This window comes from Arvicola amphibius, chromosome 11 (assembly GCF_903992535.2).
Source record: "Arvicola amphibius chromosome 11, mArvAmp1.2, whole genome shotgun sequence".
NCBI lineage: Eukaryota > Metazoa > Chordata > Mammalia > Rodentia > Cricetidae > Arvicola > Arvicola amphibius.
The window spans coordinates 64,592,341-64,604,967 of NC_052057.2; positions in this window are offsets into that span (position 1 = coordinate 64,592,341).

Below are 12,627 nucleotides of genomic sequence, written 5' to 3' on the forward strand. Positions count from 1 at the left end.
GTACAAATTTGCACTCCTACCAGCAGTGGAGGAGTGTTCCCCTTACTCCACATCCTTTCTAGCATAAGCTGTCATAAGTGTTTTTGATTTTAGCCATTCTGACAGATGTAAGATGGTCTGACAGAGGGATGATCTGCAAATTATTTAAAGAACTCAAGAAATTATCCATCAAAATACCAACTAATCCAATTTAAAATGGGTACAGATCTAAACAGAGTTTCAACAAAAGAAACTCAAATGATTGAAAGACATCTGCTTATTATATTCCAAGAATTCTGTGCCTCATTTACTCACAACTTTTATTTGGACATGTAATATTTTCCAGATAAATTACATATTGAGCTCTTCTTAGATATTCACATCATTTCTTCCCTCTCTGACACTTCTGTCACCATTGACACAGACCATTACAATTTTTAAGGTCATTAAAGAAATTCTAAAATGTGTGTGAATCCATGTTGGTAGATCTTTCTACCATGCTATTTTCTAACTTACTTTTTTATTATTTTAAAGTATCTCTTTTTTATTATTATTTATTATTTTTATTAAAAATTTCCATCTCCTCCCCACCTCCCATTTCTCTCCCTCTTCACCCACTTCCCTCCACCTCCCTCTCCCGTCCGAAGAGCAGTAAGGGTTCCCTGCCCTGTGGGATGTCCACGGTCTTCCCCCCTCCATCCAGGTCTAGGAAGGTGAGCATCCAAATAAGCTAGACACCCCCCCCCCAACAAGCCAGTACATGCAGTAGGATCAAAACCCAGTGTCATTCTCCTTGGCCTCTCAGCAACCCTCATTGTCCGCCATGTTCAGGGAGTCCGGTTTTATCCCATGCTTTTTCAGTCCCAGTCCAGCTGGCCTTGGTGAGCTCCCATTAGATCAGCCCCACCATCTCAGTGTATGGGTGCACCCCTCACGGTCTTGACTTCCTGGCTCATGTTTGTTCATGACCTCCTTCTGCTCCTCATTTGGACCTTGGGAGCTCAGTCTGGTGCTCCAATGTGAGGCTCTGTCTCTATTTCCATCCATCGCCAGATGATGGTTCTATGGTGATATGCAATATATTCATCAGTATGGCTATAGGATCTGGCCAGTTCAGGCTCCCTCTCCTCAACTGTCCAAGGAACTAGCTGGGGATATCTCTCTGGACACCTGGGAACCCTTCTAGAGTCAAGTCTCTTGCCAACCCTAAAATGGCTCCCTTAAGATATAGACTTCCCTGCTCCCATATCCACCCTTCCTTTATCCCAACCATCCCATTCCCCCAAGCTTTTCCCATCCTCCCCTTCTCACTTTTCTCTCCCTATCTCCCCTTAGCCCCATCCCACTCTGCCCCCAAGTTACCAATTTTTGCCCGGCAATCTTGTCTTCTTCCAATATCCAGGAGGATAACTACATGTTTTTCTTTGGGTTCACCTTCTTATTTAGCTTCTCTAGGATCACAAATTATAGGCTCAATGTCCTTTATTTATGGCTAGAAACCAATTATGAGTGAGTACATCCCATGTTCATCTTTTTGGGTCTGGGTTGTCTCACTCAGGATAGTGTTTTCTATTTCCATCCATTCACATGCAAAATTCAAGACGTCATTGTTTTTTACTGCTGAGTAGTACTCTAATATGTATATATTCCACATTTTCTTTATCCATTCTTCCATAGAAGGGCATAGGCAGAGGCTGCTTCTTGTTTTTGGTCTCCCAGACCTGAAATAATCAAACAGAAATTATATTAAATGCAACATTGCTTGACCAATCAATTAAGTGTATTGCTAGCTAAATATTATATCATAAATTAACTCATTTCCATTATTTTGTATTTTGCTGAGAGGGTTGTGGTTTACAGGTAAGAATTCTGGGTGTCTGTCTCCTTTGGTGACTATATGGCATTTCTCTGTTTCCACCTTCTTTCTTCCTCTATCTGTTTGGAATTCCCACCTTACTCTTTTTGTCCTGTCATAGACCAAAGTAGTTTTATTCATTAACCAATAAAAGAAACACATATACTTCAGGAATTTCACACTATTTTCCCTTTTCTGTTAAAATAAAAAGGTTTTAATGTTAACATATTAAAATTACATATAATTGCATATGAACAGGTATCAAGCAAGAATTATAGTTAAAATATTTTTATTTGCCCTATATTTTACCACAACTAAGGAAAACTATAATTATAACTATTTTTCAACTCAATCAAAGACTCCAGAAGAATACAATATTACCTAAGAAAACAGGAACTGTGTTGTAAACAACTTCAAAAACTCTAGAATTGACAGAGACATCTCACTGCCTGGACTATCATCCAAAGTTCCTTTGTAACATGTGTGAATCCATCTTCAGCCTACAGGCCCATATTATCTTGTAGACTTTTCCATGAAACAGACAATTTGATGATCTATTTTATCTTATAATGGTAAAGTTCATCAATTGCTTTCTTCTGTGTCTTAAAGAACTCTTGGTAGACTATTTTATGAAGCATAAATCAGAAGGACTGTCTCACCTTCTTTAGGCAACTTTAGTAGTCATTATTTTGTGAGGCCTGCATGTCCAGTTTATACAGCATATCATCAAACCAAGCAGACCAGGCAAGAGAATTTTCTTGCTCAAATGGTTAGCAATGTCACATTGAGGGCAAATTCAATAACGAGTTTCTTCGTTAATGACCATTAAACTCTCTGAAGCAATTGGTGCTGCCAGAAGCAGACATGCCTCTCTGTCAAGATAAGCCTGAGTTCTTAAAATATTTTAAATGCCATATTTTGTAAGTCTTTGAAAGATTTGAAGAATAACTCTCCATCTGAAATTTATCTCTGTACATCTAGAAAACCTAACTTACATGACTATAAGCTTGACTCTTATAAATGACTATTAAACTGGATTTCTGAATTATATATTACATTTTAAATGAGCTGCACAAACACAATACTTTCATCAAGAGCAGAAATATACATATAACAAAACTAACCTTAAATTTGTATCAATAGACCAAGATCTATACCAATGCAAAGTATTCATCTTTATAGCATACTTTTATCTGAGGACTTTGCAATTTATATATGCTAAATATAGGAGAAGATTTCAGGGCAATGTGAGAAAAAAAATAAGAGTAGTCTGGGGCATTGGTTCAGTAAATGAAGTACCTCCCAACTGGAGGATGTTACTTTAGAATGCTAGCACCCAAAAAGAGAGTCAAGCACAGACATGCACTCATTATCCCAGCATAGGGAGGTAGTGATAGGAGGATTCCTGAACAACTTCTGAGGTCAGTTAGTAAGCTCCAGGTTCAGTAAAAGACCCAATCCAACAATAGATGGGAAATAATGGAAGGTATTATTAACCTATGTTCTCCAAAGGTACATATATATGCACATATAAATACCACCACAACAAAGAAAATCCAACTGAGATTATGAGAAGGCAATTGTTTTGTCTCTTTACCTTGTGAGGTTGTTTAGCTTGGTGGGTCTATCACTTCAAACACACTTTTGTTCTGCTATGTCCATTTGATGGGTTGATTGTTGGTGATTATCAAAGTTATATGCTTTAGTTCACATTTTCTTTTTAATTTAATCAAAACTTTGTATGACTGCTGTTTAATTTTACTTGTCTCAAGTTTTCCAAACAGTACACCAAAAGGTATATTCTTGGTTCCAAAGCCCCTTATTGGCATTAATAATGTAGAATAAACTACAAACATCTGAAACTCAGAGATGATTATAAATTACCAGTGAATAAACCATGTTTATAGATATTAGAAAATACAGAAAAAATGTGAGCAATACCAGCACAGTGAACATCATATTTGTCATTTCTACCTTTCACATACTTTCAAAGTTCCATGGCAACATGAGTCTTTGTCTTTCCTCTAAACTAGACCAGACATCCAGATCTTCTAAAGCATGAGTAGTGTGGGTGGTCCTTCTGTATATGTGTTGCTTTTATTTGTTAATGAATAAAGAAACTGCCTTGGCCTATGATATGGCAGAATAGAGCTTGGCAGGGAAAACTAAACTGAATGCTGGGAGAAAGAAGGCAGAGTCAAAAGATGCCATGTAACCACCACAAGGGATAGATGTGACAGAGCCTTGCTGGTAAATAACAGCTATGTGGCAATATACAGATTAGTGGAGATGGGTTACTCTAGGATGTAAGAGCTAGACAATAAGAAACTAGAGCTAATAAGCCAAGCAAGGATATAAATAATACAGTTTCTGTGTGTTTGTGTGTGTGTGTGTGTGTGTGTGTGTGTTTGGTTCTGGGTGACTGGGAATGAACAAGCTTCCCCTATAAAAACAGTGCCAATGTGGACTACTACATCCACATAAAACCTGAGAGACCTTGGGAAGTAATTCTAGACACAAAAAAACAGAGTTAAGCATGGCTTCTTGATATGTTCTCAGTTGCGCTGTTTGCTGGAGGCAAGCGTGTCTCACTTAAGAGAGTCTTCTTGACTCAGCATTAGCTGCACAAACCTTACAACTCTTTTAATAGGCCCTGTCCCATGAGTCAAGCCAACCTTCCCTACTAAAGTGCCTTATCTGTACAATTTCATTACTCTGAAGCCTCTTTATTAACATAGTTTGAATTGTCTTCCTCTAGTGTTTTTCTTTAATAACTGCTATATCTTTGTGGAATATGGATGCTATTTCTGACTTCCTAATCATCTTTTGGTTTTATAGAATCATATATTTCTGTTATTTAGTCTCTTTTCAGTTGGGATTTGCATCTACCAACACTTGCCTCTGTGTCCTAAGTCAAAATGCCCTGTCCTTGAAACAAAGCCACATATATTGTCTTGCCATTACTGGCAAAGTGTGTCCTCTGTTTCCCACTAATCCACTTAAAAATAAACTTTGAATTAAGCTAAGAGCTGTTTGGAGGTTTTTTATACATAGAAATTCTTGCTTATAATATGGATGGTTATATTTTTCTTTTACTAGTTGTACAGTCTCAATGTTCTCTTCACATTTCTTTCCTTAATTCTCATATATTGAGTGGATTGTTGATGCTATAAAGGATTGAGAGTTTTAATTTCCCCAAATGCATGCCCTCTTTAGCATTCTTGTTTCATTCATGTATAGGTTGCTCTCTGTATTGCATAAAATTCACATTTTAAATATGTGCAAAAATGCTTAATATTATAATGGATTTAATTATCAAATATTTGCATATTAGAACCTAGATAGATAATGGATCATTTTCTAAAAGAGATTGATTATTCTTAAAATGTTAAAATTTTTGGATTAAAATACTTAGATTTTGTAACCCAAAATGTTATATATTTTGTATAATTTATGTTCAGTCACAAGAAATTTTATCTACTTTAAAATAGAAGCGGTGGTGGCTCACGCCTTTAATCCCAGCACTCGGGAGGCAGAGGCAGGCGGATCTCTGTGAGTTCGAGACCAGCCTGGTCTACAAGAGCTAGTTCCAGGACAGGCTACAAAACTACAGAGAAACCCTGTCTCGAAAAACCAAAAAAAAAAAAAAAAGAAAGTATATCGTATTTTATTATTTTTCTAACCTGGCTTACTAGTATTATTTTTATTATAATAATAAAATAATAATATAATATAAAATAATATAATAATAAAATATAATGATTAGTCCTTAACAGAAAAATTATATATATTCAATAATGATACTTAGATTTTTACATTTTCTTAATATTTACTGAATTCTCATTGCAGTTTAAATATTTCTAGTTTACTTCTCAAAATGTTCCCAGTAGAACACTCATGAGATGAAAATTCATTAGCATATATTATCATATCATTTTACTATCTGATTTCTAAACAGGAACTAGTTCTGTATATGATTATAAACACATTTGTTTTAGAGTTTATGATAATGACTTTTTCCCTCATAATACTCTCTATACCTTTTATTAATATTTTTAAAATGTACACTTGACATAGATTTAGCTGCATATTCTTTTTATCTATTTTTATTTTAATCAGAATGGTAGGGACAATTAAGTTCATCCAAATAATTCTTTATTATCCATAAAACAGTGCATTATATACAATCATTCACAATTCAGTGTATTTTAAAGATGACAGACCTTGATCCTATATCAAAGCAGTATTACATTATTGGTTATTGTAAAACATACTGAAAATGTAGGATCCATTAGATTTAGCTCTAAAAACCTTTCAATGAAAGCACAATTCTTAGAACAAAAAATATAAAATAATTTATTTTAGTGTTAAATATGAGATTTTCTGGCCTGACAACACAGATTTGGGTTTCCCTAAACACCAGGTCCCATTACAGAAGTGTTTATATAGAAATGTATTGGTTCTAGAACAAAGAAAGTCCAATATCAAATTGTTTACCAGATTCATTAGTGGGGAACATAGGTAATAGATTACAGAAAAGCATGAAAAAGGCTGACATAAAATTCCAATATCTATGATATTCTTAGCTCTTGAACTGGTGAAATCTAATGGTAGGCTAAAAATACATTTTCAAGTTTTGATAGAAAGATGTTAGATGAGATACCCTGGTGGGCAATGGATAACTTTCAAAGGGACTAAAATAGCCCAAGATAATTTGGCTTTGGTATGCAGCAAAACCTTTAACTATTTGTGATCTTAAAATTCAGTCATTTGACCTTCAGCTTTTCCCCTTTCATTTTTCTTGCTTTCTTTGTTTTGTTTTTTGTTAATGCTTAATTTTTATTTTTTTAATTCCTGTTTTTTTAGACATGGTTTTTCTATGTATCTTTTACTGTTCTGGAACTCACTTTGTAGACTATACTGTCCTTGAAATCACAGAGCTCTGCCTGCCTCTGCACCCCAAGTGCTGGGATAAAAGGTGTGTGCGACTATACACAACTACTCTCTCTTTTTTAAGGACTTTATCTTTTTTCTTTCATGTAGCTGTTTATTTTTTGTCTGAATCTATCTTTACTTTATATTTCCCTTTTTCTGACCACATGAACCTTTAATTTGTTAAGCGACATAGTTAAAACTAAAGCCATGATTTTGACAGCTGGATTCACCCCATTATTTAGCCTTCTGGGAGTCTAGCTTTATGGCAGAAGTACTGGCAGGAGCTATTTTTATTGCAAAAACTCTGTGAGTTTCGAGGTCCCTGCTACAACCAAGAAGCATGCTGTCAGTTATTCATAAACAAATTTATGCGTTTTGTGGTTGGTACTCTTAAAAGAGCTGCAAGGTTTTTGCAGCCAAAGTTGAGTCAGGAAGCCTCTCTTAAATAAAACTAACTTGCCTCTGTCAAACCAAGCCCACCCTAGAAAATAGTGCTATCAAGAAGCCATGCTTCTAGAATTACTTCCCAAGCTTTCTCAGGTTTTATGTGGATGCAGTTGTCCATGTTGGTACCATTTGTTGACAGAAGTTTCTGTCCCACCCAGTCTCATAGCTGTTCAATCCCAAAGAAACACACAGAGGTCTACATTAATTATAAACTGGTGGGCCTAGTAGCTCAGGCCTTCTTATTAACTAACTCTTACATCTTACATTAACCCATAATTCTTGGCTGTCTTAAACACATGGCTTGGTAACTTTTATCAGTGAGGCATTTTTATCCTGCATCCTTTGTATCTGGGTTATGACTGCAGACTGAGCCTTTCCTCTTTCCAGAATTCCTATTCTAGTCACCCTGCCTATACTTCCTGCCTGGATACTGACCAATCAGCTTCTTATTAAACCAATACAAGTGGCAAGTCTTTACAGGGTACAAGACCATTGTTCCACAGTAAGTTCTTTAAAGTAATGTATAAAATATTACCAAAGAAGAGGTATGTTATATTTTAAAACAACTCCTTCATAAACAACTGTTGTGATATTCTTATGTAGAGAATGAAGAAACATATATTTACTCTGTATAGGGCTTCTTCATCCTATACAGTGCACCTAGAGATCAAATGAACAACCCTAGTTTGCCTTCATGAACAAGAGTATATTAGTATTACTTATGAAGCATGGGAAATTTAACAGAGCAGCACCTCTGTTATTGGAAAGTCCCACCCAGCCTGAATGACAACTTATGAAGTCTATACTAATAGGGAAGCAATTCAAAGTCCTTTACCTCTCATGTGCGATAGAACTCTAAATATATACAGGCATCTGTGTGCCAAAAAGAAATGGCAGGTGAATCTCAGGTACAGTTCTGCTGGCACCTCTTCTTTTTTTCTAGCAGATCATATTAATGTTTCTATTACTACTGTCATTTACCTATCACATTTTTTTTTCTTGCTTCATGGTTGTATTAAATGTGCCATTACTATAACAAAATCCCTTACAAGATAAAGTAATAAGGGTTTATTTGGGCTCACAATTATTTGAAGATACAGTCCATCATAGTGTTTAAGGCTTGGTGGTAGATGTAGAGACAGATGAATACCAATTATTTGTTTGTTCATTTCTTTTTATTTAGACTTGGACCCTCAACTCATGGAGTAGTATTCCTTACATTTAGAATGAGTCTTCTAGCCCTAATTAGGCCAATCTGGAAAAATCCTTCAGGGAAAATCCTAGGCTTTTGCATCCTAGGTGATTGTAGATTTATGTCAGGATGGCAATGAAAGGTAACTGTCACAATAGGCAAGGAACTGTGTTGGTTATTAAGGCACTATCTCCTTTATAATAACTGATGTTCATATGATGCTCAGAGGAAATTGCTTTACATTAGCATTGTTAGTTATAGAGATAAATCCATGTAGTTATGTAGAATGTGCATTAAAAGTGGCATAATGTTAAGACCAAAAGTGGAGCACATAAAATTTATTGATAAGAATCCCTAAAGCTCATATTCTCCAAAAAATGTTTTAGTGTAAGGCTGTGAAGATGGCTCCCCTAGTAAGAGTTATTATTGTACTTTAGTGATGATCTAAGTTTAGTTTCTGGAACCTAAGTAGGTAGAATGTGGTGATTAGTATGTGAAGGTCCAGCATGTCTAGGAAAGAAATGGGTGAGGAACAGGACAGATATCTGTCCACTTGTGTAATTTTCAGACCAGAAAAATCTGCCTCAAACTAATGTGGAATAAGAGACCTGACTGATATCCAAAGGGTCATCTTTTGATCTCCACAAACATACCTTGGACAACATATGTCTACACACACACACACACACACACACACACACACACACACACACACACACTGTTTTGTTAGCTTAAATGCTATCATGCATGGAATTAGGAATATATCTAACAATTTCTTGTATTTATTAGCTGAAAATGGACCAGAATGTATTCCATGACAAGGCGACCAGAAATGCCAATCCTATCGTGGTGACAACAAAAGAACAGAGTCACAGGTGTTTTTATTTCTTTATTGCAGTCATGTGACAAAATACATGACAAAAGGCAACCTAAGCACAGAAAGATTTATTTTGCCTCTGGTTTTAAGAGAATAGCTTTCATAACATTGGAGTCACAATGGAGTTCATGGAGGCAGGAGCAATGGCTGTGGACTCCACACTCAGAACATCTTGTAAAGCCATAATGCACAAGAAAACGTACTAGAGCTCCTTTCACACCTGTTCCTCAGTTCCTTAGTTGCTGCTTATGATCCACATAGGAAAAGGTCTCTGCTGACTCCTTTGTGGATCAGAATCCAGGGAACATGTTCAAAGTTTTAGACTCTTGAGAATTATTTTGGAATATATGGTAAAGTCATTGAAATAGTGATGATTTATTAAGGAAGAGAAAGATACTCCTGTGAATGGGATTGGGCTAACGTGCTGGGGTAAGTCACATACATAGCCTTTTATTCACCGAGTGACTAAACCATTTCAAAGTAATCATCTGTGAAAACATCAATAATTGGTATATTCCTTCAAAGTAATTTAAATACACTATGCCTTCAAGTTTTAAAATTACACTCTCATCATATACATTAAGAACTAGTTCTGCTTCTCTGAATGCCACTTTGGGGAGTTCTGTGCCAGCTATTAAACATGAGGCAAATCTTGTTGCCACCTACGTTCTAGGACCCCTTGTGTAACAAACACTGTAAGCTTACTTAAAAACCAGTCTGGACTTTGAGTTGTTTGAAAAAAGAAGTGATTGTTGGAGTTTATCATCTGTAGAAGAGAAAGGTAAGGATATAATGGTTGGGCACAGGAAATACTCAAATGACCGACTTTGTACTCATAAAGACGTATGAAACACAGGAAGAGTTCCTTTCCATTTTGGTAGAAGCTGGGCTTCTCTTCGCCTCAGGAAGGCACTGGATACAGAGAATTTAAAAAGGAGAATGATCCTGAACAATATGCTTTTCCACAGCCACGTCAAATAGTGGGAAACACTCACAACTGGAGGCTGGGTTAATGTGACCTTGTAGTGAGAAACGGCGGGGCTGCGTCCCGCCACCCGCCGCCGGCTAGCTTTGCCCAAAATAATTACACGGAAACTGTATTCTTTTAAACACTGCCTGGCCCATTATCTGTAGCCTCTTATTAGTTAATTCTCACATCTTCCTTTATCCCATATTTAGTAATCTGGGTAGCACCACGAGTTGTGGCTTACCAGGAGAGATCTTAACCTGCGTCCATCTCGGAGAGGAGCAGCATGGAGACTCCTATGGCGACTGCCTGAAGCGTCTCTCCAACTCTACTTCCTTGTTCCCACAATTCTGTTCTGTCTACTCCACCTACCTAATTTTCTGTTCTCTTAAAGGGCCAAGGCAGTTTTCTTTATTAATAATGAAAGTAACACATAAACACTCCTCCATCATTTCCCCTTTTTCTGTTTAAACAAAAAAGAAAGGCTTTAACTTTAACATAGTAAAATTACATGTAACAAAACAATTATCAAGCAAGTATTACAGTTACAATATTTAAATCTATTTTATCTTTTATCATAACTAAGGAAAGCTATAACTATCTATTTATTCTTCAACTCCATCAAAGACTCCAGAAGGATATAATGCTACCTAAGTAAACAAGAAATAAGTAACTTATAAAACTCTAGAAATGACAGAGACAACTCGCTGCCTGGACAGTCACCCAAAGTTCCCCTGTACCGTTGGGGCATCCATCTTCGGGCTTCAGGCCCACAGTATCCAGCAGACATTTCCATGAAGCAGAAAAATTCCAAAGACAGTTCAGTCACTTTCTGCTGTGTCCTGCAGAACGTCTCGCAGACTCTTTCACGAATCAGGAACCCTGAGAGACCATCTCACCTTTAGGCAAGTTTAGCAGTCCTCTTTCTGTGGGTTCCTTGTGTCCAGTTTATGCAACAGTCCAGGCAAGAGCAGTTTCTTGCCCAAATGGCTAACAAACTCCATAAGTAGCCTCTTCGATGCCCATCTTCCTCTTGAAGTAGATTGGTGCTGCCAGGAGCAGACGTGTCTCATTGTCATGAAAAACCCTAAGTTATTAAAACATTAAATGCCATATTCTGCAGTCTTTGAAAGATATGAAGAATGCCTATCTGAAATATATCTATGCACATCTAGAAAATGACTAACATGACTACAAGCTTGACTATTAATCGATGATTATCCATTAACAACCTATATTTTCTAATTATACATTACATTCTTTAAAATGAACTACAATCACAATAGCTTAATCAAAATCAGAAATACATATACATATAACAAATTGACCTTAAAATCCATACCAATGCAAATTATTCATATCTATATCATATCCCCCTTTAAATGTAAAAGAACATTTATAAACAATATTTGGGAATGTGGGCGCAGTTATTTCTCTCCAAACTGCTTCCTGCTGAGTGGGGGCGTTGTTATTTAGGTCTTTCATGGTATAACCTGTGTGCTAGGTTCCTCTCAGTTGGCAGTTGAGTGAAGTAATTTTTTGAAGATGTTCACAGCAACCTTTCAGGAGGGCGTGGTCTATCATACCATATTGGGATAGAAGCAATCCACAGAGTCTTGTCCTCTGTGAAAACAAAAGAAGAAACTCTTTTCCAAAGCATCATGTTCTTAGATCCAAATCCTGAAGTCATACCATTAAAATGTCCATTCTGGTCTAGACTGGCAGCCCATATAATTAAATGTCTCTCTGTACTTAGCTCCTTTACAGTCAAAAAAATCAAAGAAAACACAACAAAATACATAATCCAGACTCTCTGTGAATTTTCCATTTTTACGTGGCTTATTTTTACTCTATCACTTTACTTCTTTTAATCTATAACTATCTGTACTCTGTCTCTTTAAAGACTTTAACCTTTTTTTTTAAGGCATTAACTTTATTCTCTATATTTTCTTTTTCTCTCTTTTAAGCCTACGTGAGCCATTTAAAGGCCTTCTATGTCTGAATCTTTTCTATTGTGAATCTGTAATTTTTTACTATCCAGGAGCATTTCTTAAAAGGTTAACCACTTCTTAAAATAATACGGTACTGCCTGTTTACAGCCAAGTCTAAACCTTAACTGCGCTGTTATCATGGTAATTACGATAGTTCCTGCCTGAGGTCAGCACAATTCAGCATGGCGGAGCAGAGCCAAAGCCGCTCCTGCCTCAGTCATTTGGTGCCCCTGGGCCGCACACAGTTACAGGTACACAGCAGTCCACATTGGAGCTGCACTCAGCAGTTTAATTTTGATACTGAGCGTGCAGCACAGAAACTCTTTTAATCCAAGTCACAGCCGAATCTGAGGCGCAGAGCACCGCGCAGTTTGAAAAACCTCT